At 41.3% G+C, this 8,123-nt stretch overlaps 1 non-coding gene across 1 annotated transcript; it reads right to left on the reverse strand.

The window, feature by feature from the left end:
* Nucleotides 1–5,203: 5,203 nt before the first annotated feature.
* Nucleotides 5,204–5,310, reverse strand: LOC141687564 (small nucleolar RNA R71). The gene has a single exon (XR_012561059.1). It is a non-coding gene; the product is annotated as a small nucleolar RNA R71 (small nucleolar RNA).
* Nucleotides 5,311–8,123: the final 2,813 nt, after the last annotated feature.

The raw sequence follows: 8,123 nt of genomic DNA on the forward strand, positions 1-8,123 counted from the left end.
TGCTTGTAGAAATGTGCTACAATACTTATTATTACATAAGCTACTCACCCGGTGGATGTCAAATTGTCATCCATCGGGACTTTAGTGAATCATCCGTCAGGACTACATTTGATTATCCATCGAGTGTTACAAATTCACTAAGTTAAATCTACTAAGGTGTTTTTTTTAATTTATCATCAACTTCACAACATATTCCTAATATCATGATTACTATCAGAACACGAACATCTTACTTCATCAGCATACATACGCCACTCCAGTCTCCATTCTCATTACTTCACTCCATCTATTTCTCTTCTATCAAAAAACCCTTTTAAAAAATAAAACAACATCCTGAACTTGACCTTCCACTAACTATGTCAAGGTATATGTGCACGCATTTAACTTGGACCATAGGCTCCCTAATGAAAATGATTATGTCTTGGGTGTGGTGCTTCGTGATCACAGGGGCACCATCAATAAGAAGTACTCATGGATGATTTAAAATCGTACAAGGAGAGGCAATGAGTTATGGTCTTTGGTGGTGGGTTTTAAAGGTACGTTCTTGGAAGGGAAAAACCTGATCATTCTGGAAACTGTTATAACCCAAAAGGTGTTAGGGAATGGGAACATTGGAGGTGGTTTATGGACCCCAGCAATGTGGGTCTCATTCAGTAGTTGGAGCAACGTAAAAAGGACCCGAACTTAGTGTTGAGATATGGTGAGTGCTTCTGAGAATCGTCTAGTAAGGCATTTGGCTCATGATGGGGCAAACAATCGAACTAGGCTGGTCTTGTACATGAGGATGTTTGGGCGTGTAAGAGAGCTATGAATTATGGTATGGGTCTGCTCCGTGTGATGGTGACTTTGGTGCACTAATTGAAGATGTGTATGCTGATCTGATGATGAAAGCTGATGAAGAGGATGAAGGAGCTGGAGGAGGGATGTAGAATGATGGTGGCCAAGAAGTGCCGATGGTGCCCTATGGAGCTGAGTTTCAAGGAATGATGCAAGAGAACGGTTAGATGGGCAACAAACGATCGAAATGCAAGGGCTTATGGTATATTTGTCTTTTGATTTTAAGTTTTAATTATGTTTAATTAAGTAGGTGTCTTTGATGGTATTAGTTGTCTTATCTATTAGTGGTATTTAAAGAGCCCTAGGTTAAGTGTAGTTTATTATCCTCGTGTTCATGTTCAATAGCGATATTATTCATGTTTTAAAGAATTATTGATGTAAGTGATTTAATGTTTGGAACTTTTGGACCTTTGAATTTAAGTTGAGGGTCTAGCCCTTGATTGATTGTATGGGTTTGGTCCTTCAAAAATTGTAAGTTCTCCTTCATTAATGAAATCTCTAATTAGCAAAAAATAATAATTTAAAGGAACCTGTCGTAAAAATGAAGCATAAGCATTTAAAATGAATAGAAAAAGTAATATTAGATTTTTTTAAATATTCTTGAAAACATTTTCAAATGATTAGTTAACATGATTTAATATATATTTTAAGAGTAAAAAAAAATCCCTATATATATGATAGGGAGTAAAATAAGGCATGAGTATATAATTAATATGACATTAATTATATCAGAATTAGGCCAACAACCAGGCCTATTTGAGAGGGCCCAAAATCCTGAATATTAATTAATTTCATAATTAATTAATAAGGGATAAATCAGCTGATAAGATAAGTCCTAGAGGGGAAATAAATCCTTGTAGATTGGCCTCCAAGGAACCTCATGGGATAAGGAATCAGCTTCCTACCTCTTAGGATTCCAAAGTCCATTCTAATTCTGAGACTTGCTCACCAAGTCTCCTAACCCAAGTCCAATTCAAGGACTCCCAACATCTGTATAAGGGGCCTCACCTCACAAATCAGAACTATATTTTTTGACTTGATCCTTGGCATACAGCAAGGTACGTAGGCATCTTGTTAAGGCAGATCGAGTCGCAAAATATAAGAGCAGTCAAATCGAGCCTCGAAGCTCACGTTCTCTAGTAATCAACACATCAATTATTATACCTTAGTTTTTGATCCATAACATTTGGCGCCGTCTGTGGGAAAGCACAACAACAACCATGGCGAGAACACGGAGAGGAAGTAGCGCCCTTAAAGGAGGAACACCAGCGGGGATAACCCAAACGATTTCGTCAACCGTGGAGGTACATCCGCATTCAACCTATGCCGCCGCCCAAGGAGGAGCCCAGGTAGAGGCAATTGAACCTCAACCCCAAGGGACGATTCCCCCGGCTCCTCAAGGGACGAATCCCCAACTTCAACAGCTACATACACCTGTGAATTCTCGACCCGTTGGGTATGAATATTCAACTGTTGTGACCACTAACCCCCTTATGGGATGCCCCTTTACCCCGAGGTTGGAGGAAGTGGACATGCTGGACGGAGTGAAGCACGAGGGCAAACACCCCCTACATACAAGGTTTGGAACCTATCCCAGAGGATCGGGAATTTTCTGGTCCTTACACTGAGAGAGACTCCGAATCTTCAGATGATGAAGTGGCCCCAAGAATGAGACGTGCTGGCAAAGAGCCGATGGCTGATGGTAACCAACATCCTAGGAGCACCCAAGGGGTGAATCCCCAAGAAGTGCAGGAGAGAATCAAGGCTCACGAGGATGAGATTCAAAGGCCGGAGCGCGAATTGGAGGCGCACCAAGCTCCCAGACTCCCACTACCACCTAGGGGGAGAAATCTTCCTCCAATCATAGACCTGGATGGTCCGTCACAAAGAAGGACTGTAGTCCCAAGAGTTGATCCAAGCAACCTTCCCCCCTTGGAGATCCTGATGATCCTACTCCACCATTCCACTGAAGAGATAATGAATGCCCATATCTCAAGGAAGTTCAAGATGCCCACTATCAAAGCTTATGATGGCACTGGAGATCCCTCCAATCATGTCAAAAAATTCTCTAATGCACTGTTGTTGCAGCCCGTGAATGACGTCATTAAGTGTCAGGCCTTTCCTCAAACCCTGTCGGGAATGGCTCAAAGATGGTATAGTCGTTTCCCCCCTAACTCTATGGGTCCTTCAGAGAATTAAGTCAGGATTTTATTAAGTAGTTCATCAGCGGGAGAGTGCATGAGAAAAGTTCAGCATCTGATAAGTGGCATTTTATACCACTTAGAACGTCTTAAATAGCTTAAATTGGTGCCTTGAAATCAAGTATTTTGTATATTTGATGCATTTTTCTAGTGTTTATGCATTTCAGGGTATTAATTGCATTTCGGAGGAGTAATCATCAAGAATAAGCCTTGGCATGTGTTCACCATTGCGAGAGGAAAGAAAGGGGCAGATTACGGCGAAGAAACGGAGCAAACTCAGGAAAAATCTAGTAGGGTCCTGAGCGCCCGCTCAGCTATGCTGAGCGGCCGCGCAGAAGGCTGAGCGCCCGCTCAGCTATGCTGAGCGGCCGCGCAGGGTCGGGAAATTAAATAATTATTTTAAGACTTTTACTTCTGTTTGGCTTCCAACTTCTATGTAATCTGAGTTTTATGGGACTATTATATAAGTAGATTTGGAGACGTTTTCACAGAGAGGATCGTGGTATTAAGCAAGGAGCAAAGGAGATAAGGAAGAAGACCGTTTTAGCACACAACAATGAAGATGAAGCATACTTTCTTATGATTCTTATTTCGTTGTAACGTTGGATGCTAGTTTTCTTACTTTGAACTTAATTACTCTTGTGACGTACTCCGATTTAATATAATTAGTTTAGTTATTATTTTCTTGTGTTTGTTTATCATGATTTCATATGAACCCATGATGACGATAAGTGCTATTATGGGCTAATCGTGATCATGGGGTCGTAACGGATTTACTATGGAATTTTTTAGTTAATTGTTTAATGCTTTAGTGTGTGATTATTGTATGATATCTAGTATTGGTTGTGCGTATTCGTCTTATGTGCGTCATGAACATATAAGATAGGGTGTTAATCTCTTGTGAAGCGACGGTGGATCTTGAGATTTAGAACTTGCCATGCTAGCATAGGTTCATGTATGATGTGCATGATTAGTGGGTAACTCTAACAGTTTTATTCGCCCTGTGTAATCAAAAGGAATAACTTGTGCTTAAATCGTTATGTTGTCAATTTCTGTAGATATATAGGAACTCAACATAATTGATGATTATTCAACTTCTATCTTAATTGTGGATGCTCGGTAGAATGGTATGAGTGCAACGAAAGTTGGCTTTTATCAGTTTCGTGTTATTCGATTAATATCATCACTGTCACATGCTAAAGGTAATAACAATAACTATTGAAGGAAGTAGTAATGAAGTTATGATCTCATGAGTGTTTTAATATTGATAATTCGAAGTGTTAATTAAGTGATTAATTAAGTAATTAATTATAGTTAATATTTAGTCAACAATTCTAAGTGTTAGTGTCTTAATATTGAGAAGTAATCATACGTTGGTGCGTGAGTTTAATTAAACAATAATTAGTCTGAGTCTCTGTGGGAACGAACTAGAAAGTATTCTATATTACTTGCGAACGCGTATACTTGTGTGAATATTAGCGCGTGTTTTCGCCCTAACAAGTTTTTGGCGCCGCTGCCGGGGACTCGGTGTATTTGTTTAGTTTATGTACTTACCATCATTGGTCGTTAGGACTCAGTGATTAGGAAGTAGTTGTTACTTATTGTTTCTGGTTGTGTTTCAGGTACTTACGCGAGCGTTTATGCATACTCGTTCTCGTACTCGCAAGAGGACTTTAGATACAGCTGAGGAGACAGACGAAGTTCTTGATATTCCGGAGAAGATAGATTTTGAAGATTTAGATTCGGGAACTGAGCAGAAAGAACCAGTAAACATGGGTGATCGTATTGTTCAGGATGATCCAGCTCTTATGGACTTTTCTCGGCCTAAAATTGATGACATTCAGTCAAGCATTCTTCATCCGGCTATTCAAGCTAACACCTTTGAAATCAAGCCGGGCACTATTCAGATGGTGCAAAATTCTGTTTCTTTTGGAGGAGCTGCAACTGAAGACCCCAACATGCACATAAGGAATTTTGTCGAGATCTGCAGCACTTTCAAATATAATGGAGTGACTGATGAGGCTATCAAGCTGAGGCTTTTCCCATTCTCACTGAGGGACAAAGCTAAGGACTGGTTACATTCTGAACCAGCTGGGTCCATCACTACTTGGCAAGATCTTGCGCAAAAGTTTTTGGTGAAGTTTTATCCGATGGCAAAGACTGCTGCTATGAGGAGTGCTCTTACTCAGTTTGCACAGCAACCTACAGAATCTATGTGCGAAGCTTGGGAACGTTACAAGGAAATGTTGAGAAAGTGTCCACATCATGAAATGCCCGATTGGATGGTGATCACTGGTTTCTATAATGGTTTGGGGGCCCAATCTCGGTCCATGCTCGATACAGCAGCTGGAGGCGCCTTATGGGCCAAAAGCTATACTGAGGCTTATAATCTTATCGAGACTATGGCTGCAAATGAGCATCAAAACCCAACTCAGAGGATGATGCCTGGGAAGGTAGCAGGTATTCTGGAAGTCGATGCAGCCACCGCTATTGTAGCACAGCTCCAAGCGCTGTCGATGAAGGTTGATTCTCTAGCTACATATGGAGTTAATCAAATAGCTATGGTTTGTGAGCTTTGTGCAGGTTCTCATGCTACGGATCAGTGTTCTCTTGTCAACGAATCTGTTCAGTATGTGAATAATTATCAGCGACAACAACAGCCTGTGCCAGCTACTTATCATCCTAACAACAGAAATCATCCAAATTTCAGCTGGGGTAATAATCAGAATGCTATTCAGCCACCATATCAGCAAGGTGTGAGTAAACAGTTTAATCCACCTGGATTCCAGCAACCACAGCAGTATGCTCAAAGGCAATCATACCCTCAACAGGGAAGTACAGCTGCACCTACTAGTGCTGATTTTGATGAACTTGAGCTGTTATGCAAGAGTCAGGCGGTTGCTATCAAGACCTTGGAAAATCAAATCGGTCAAATAGCCAATGCAGTGCTCAATCGTTAACCTGGCACACTTCCCAGTGACACGGAAGTACCAGGCAGGAAGGAAGCTAAAGAGCAAGTCAAGGCTATTACCTTAAGGTCTGGGAAAGTTGCTGATGCTGAAAAGGCAAAAAAAGGAGAAGCTGAAATTAGGGATGAAGAAGCTAAGCAAAAGGAGAAAGCGGCGGAACCAAGAAAGACTACTGTTGAACACACTCTGCCTGAGGGTAATACTGGGGAGAAATAGCTCTATCCTCCACCACCTTTTCCTAAGAGATTGCAGCAACAAAAGCTGGATAAACAGTTTGGTAAGTTTCTGGAGGTGTTCAAGAAACTTCACATCAATATTCCTTGCACCATTGGCAAGTTGACTTTTGACAAGTGCCTTTGTGATTTGGGAGCAAACATTAATCTGATGCCGTTGTCGATCTTTAAAAAGTTGGATTTTCCTGATCCAAAACCCACATACATGTCTCTACAATTGGCTGATCGTTCAATTACTTACCCAAGGGGCATAGTGGAGGATGTGCTAGTCAAGGTGGATAAGCTCTTCTTTCCTGCAGATTTTGTTATTCTGGATTTTGAGGAAGATAAGAAGATTCCCATAATCTTGGGAAGACCTTTCTTGGCTACTGGTCGTACCTTGATAGATGTGCAGAAAGGTGAACTTACTATGCGGGTACAAGATCAGGATATGACCTTCAACGTGTTCAAGGCCATGAAATTCTCTATAGAAGATGAGGAGTGCTTAAAAGTGGATGTGATTGATTCTGCGGTTACTTCAGAACTCGATCGCATGCTAATGTCTGATGCATTGGAAAAGGCCTTAGTGGGGGATTTTGACAGTGATGATGAAGATGGCAATGAGCAATTACAATATCTGAATGCTTCTCCCTGGAAGCGAAAGCTGGACATGCCGTTTGAATCTCTTGGTACTTCTGACCTCAAGAATGCTGAAGGAAAGCTCAAACCATCAATTGAGAAAGCACCTACCTTGGAGCTCAAGCCATTACCTGAACACTTGAGGTATGCTTTTTTAGGTGATGCATCTACTTTACCTGTTATTATTGCATCTGACCTTTCAGGTAGTGAGGAAGACAAGCTCTTAAGGATTTTGAGAGAATTCAAATCAGCTATTGGATGGACCATAGCAGACATCAAGCGGATCAGCCCTTCATATTATATGCATAAAATTCTGCTAGAGGAAGATAGTAAGCCGACTGTTGAACAGCAGCGCAGACTTAATCCTATCATGAAGGAGGTAGTGAAGAAAGAAATTTTGAAATGGCTTGATGCAGGCATCATTTATCCTATTTCTGACAGTTCTTGGGTGAGCCCCGTACAATGTGTGCCTAAGAAAGGAGGTATCACTGTGGTAGCAAATGAGAAGAATGAGCTCATCGCCACTCGTACAGTTACAGGATGGAGAGTATGCATGGATTACCGAAAGTTGAACAAAGCCACGAGGAAGGATCACTTCCCTCTTCCATTCATTGATCAGATGCTTGACAGGTTGGCTGGTCATGAGTATTATTGTCTTCTGGATGGCTATTCAGGGTATAATCAGATTTGTATTGCACAAGAGGATCAGGAAAAGACTACCTTCACTTGTCCATTTGGCACGTTTGCTTTTCGCAGAGTTTCGTTTGGGTTATGTGGCGCCCCGGCCACTTTTCAGAGATGTATGATGGCTATATTCTCTGACATGATTGGAAATAATGTCGAGGTGTTCATGGACGACTTCTCCGTCTTTGGACATTCGTATGATGAATGTTTGAATAATCTTCGTGCCGTACTCAAAAGGTGCGTGGAAACTAATTTGGTGCTCAATTGGGAGAAATGTCATTTTATGGTGCGTGAAGGCATTATTCTTGGGCATAAGGTCTCTAGCAAGGGTCTGGAGGTGGACAAGGCCAATGTGGGAGTCATTGAAAATCTTCCACCACCTATTTCTGTGAAAGGAATCCGTAGTTTTCTTGGTCATGCGGGTTTTTATCGGCGGTTCATCAAGGATTTTTCGAAGATATCTAAGTCGTTGTGCAATTTGCTTGAGAAAGATGTGCCTTTCAAATTTGATGATGAATGTTTGGCGGCATTCGAGACTCTCAAGAAGAGTTTGATCACTGCACCAGTTATTATAGCACCAG

This window comes from Apium graveolens, chromosome 9 (genome assembly GCF_009905375.1).
Source record: "Apium graveolens cultivar Ventura chromosome 9, ASM990537v1, whole genome shotgun sequence".
Taxonomy (NCBI): Eukaryota; Viridiplantae; Streptophyta; class Magnoliopsida; order Apiales; family Apiaceae; genus Apium; species Apium graveolens.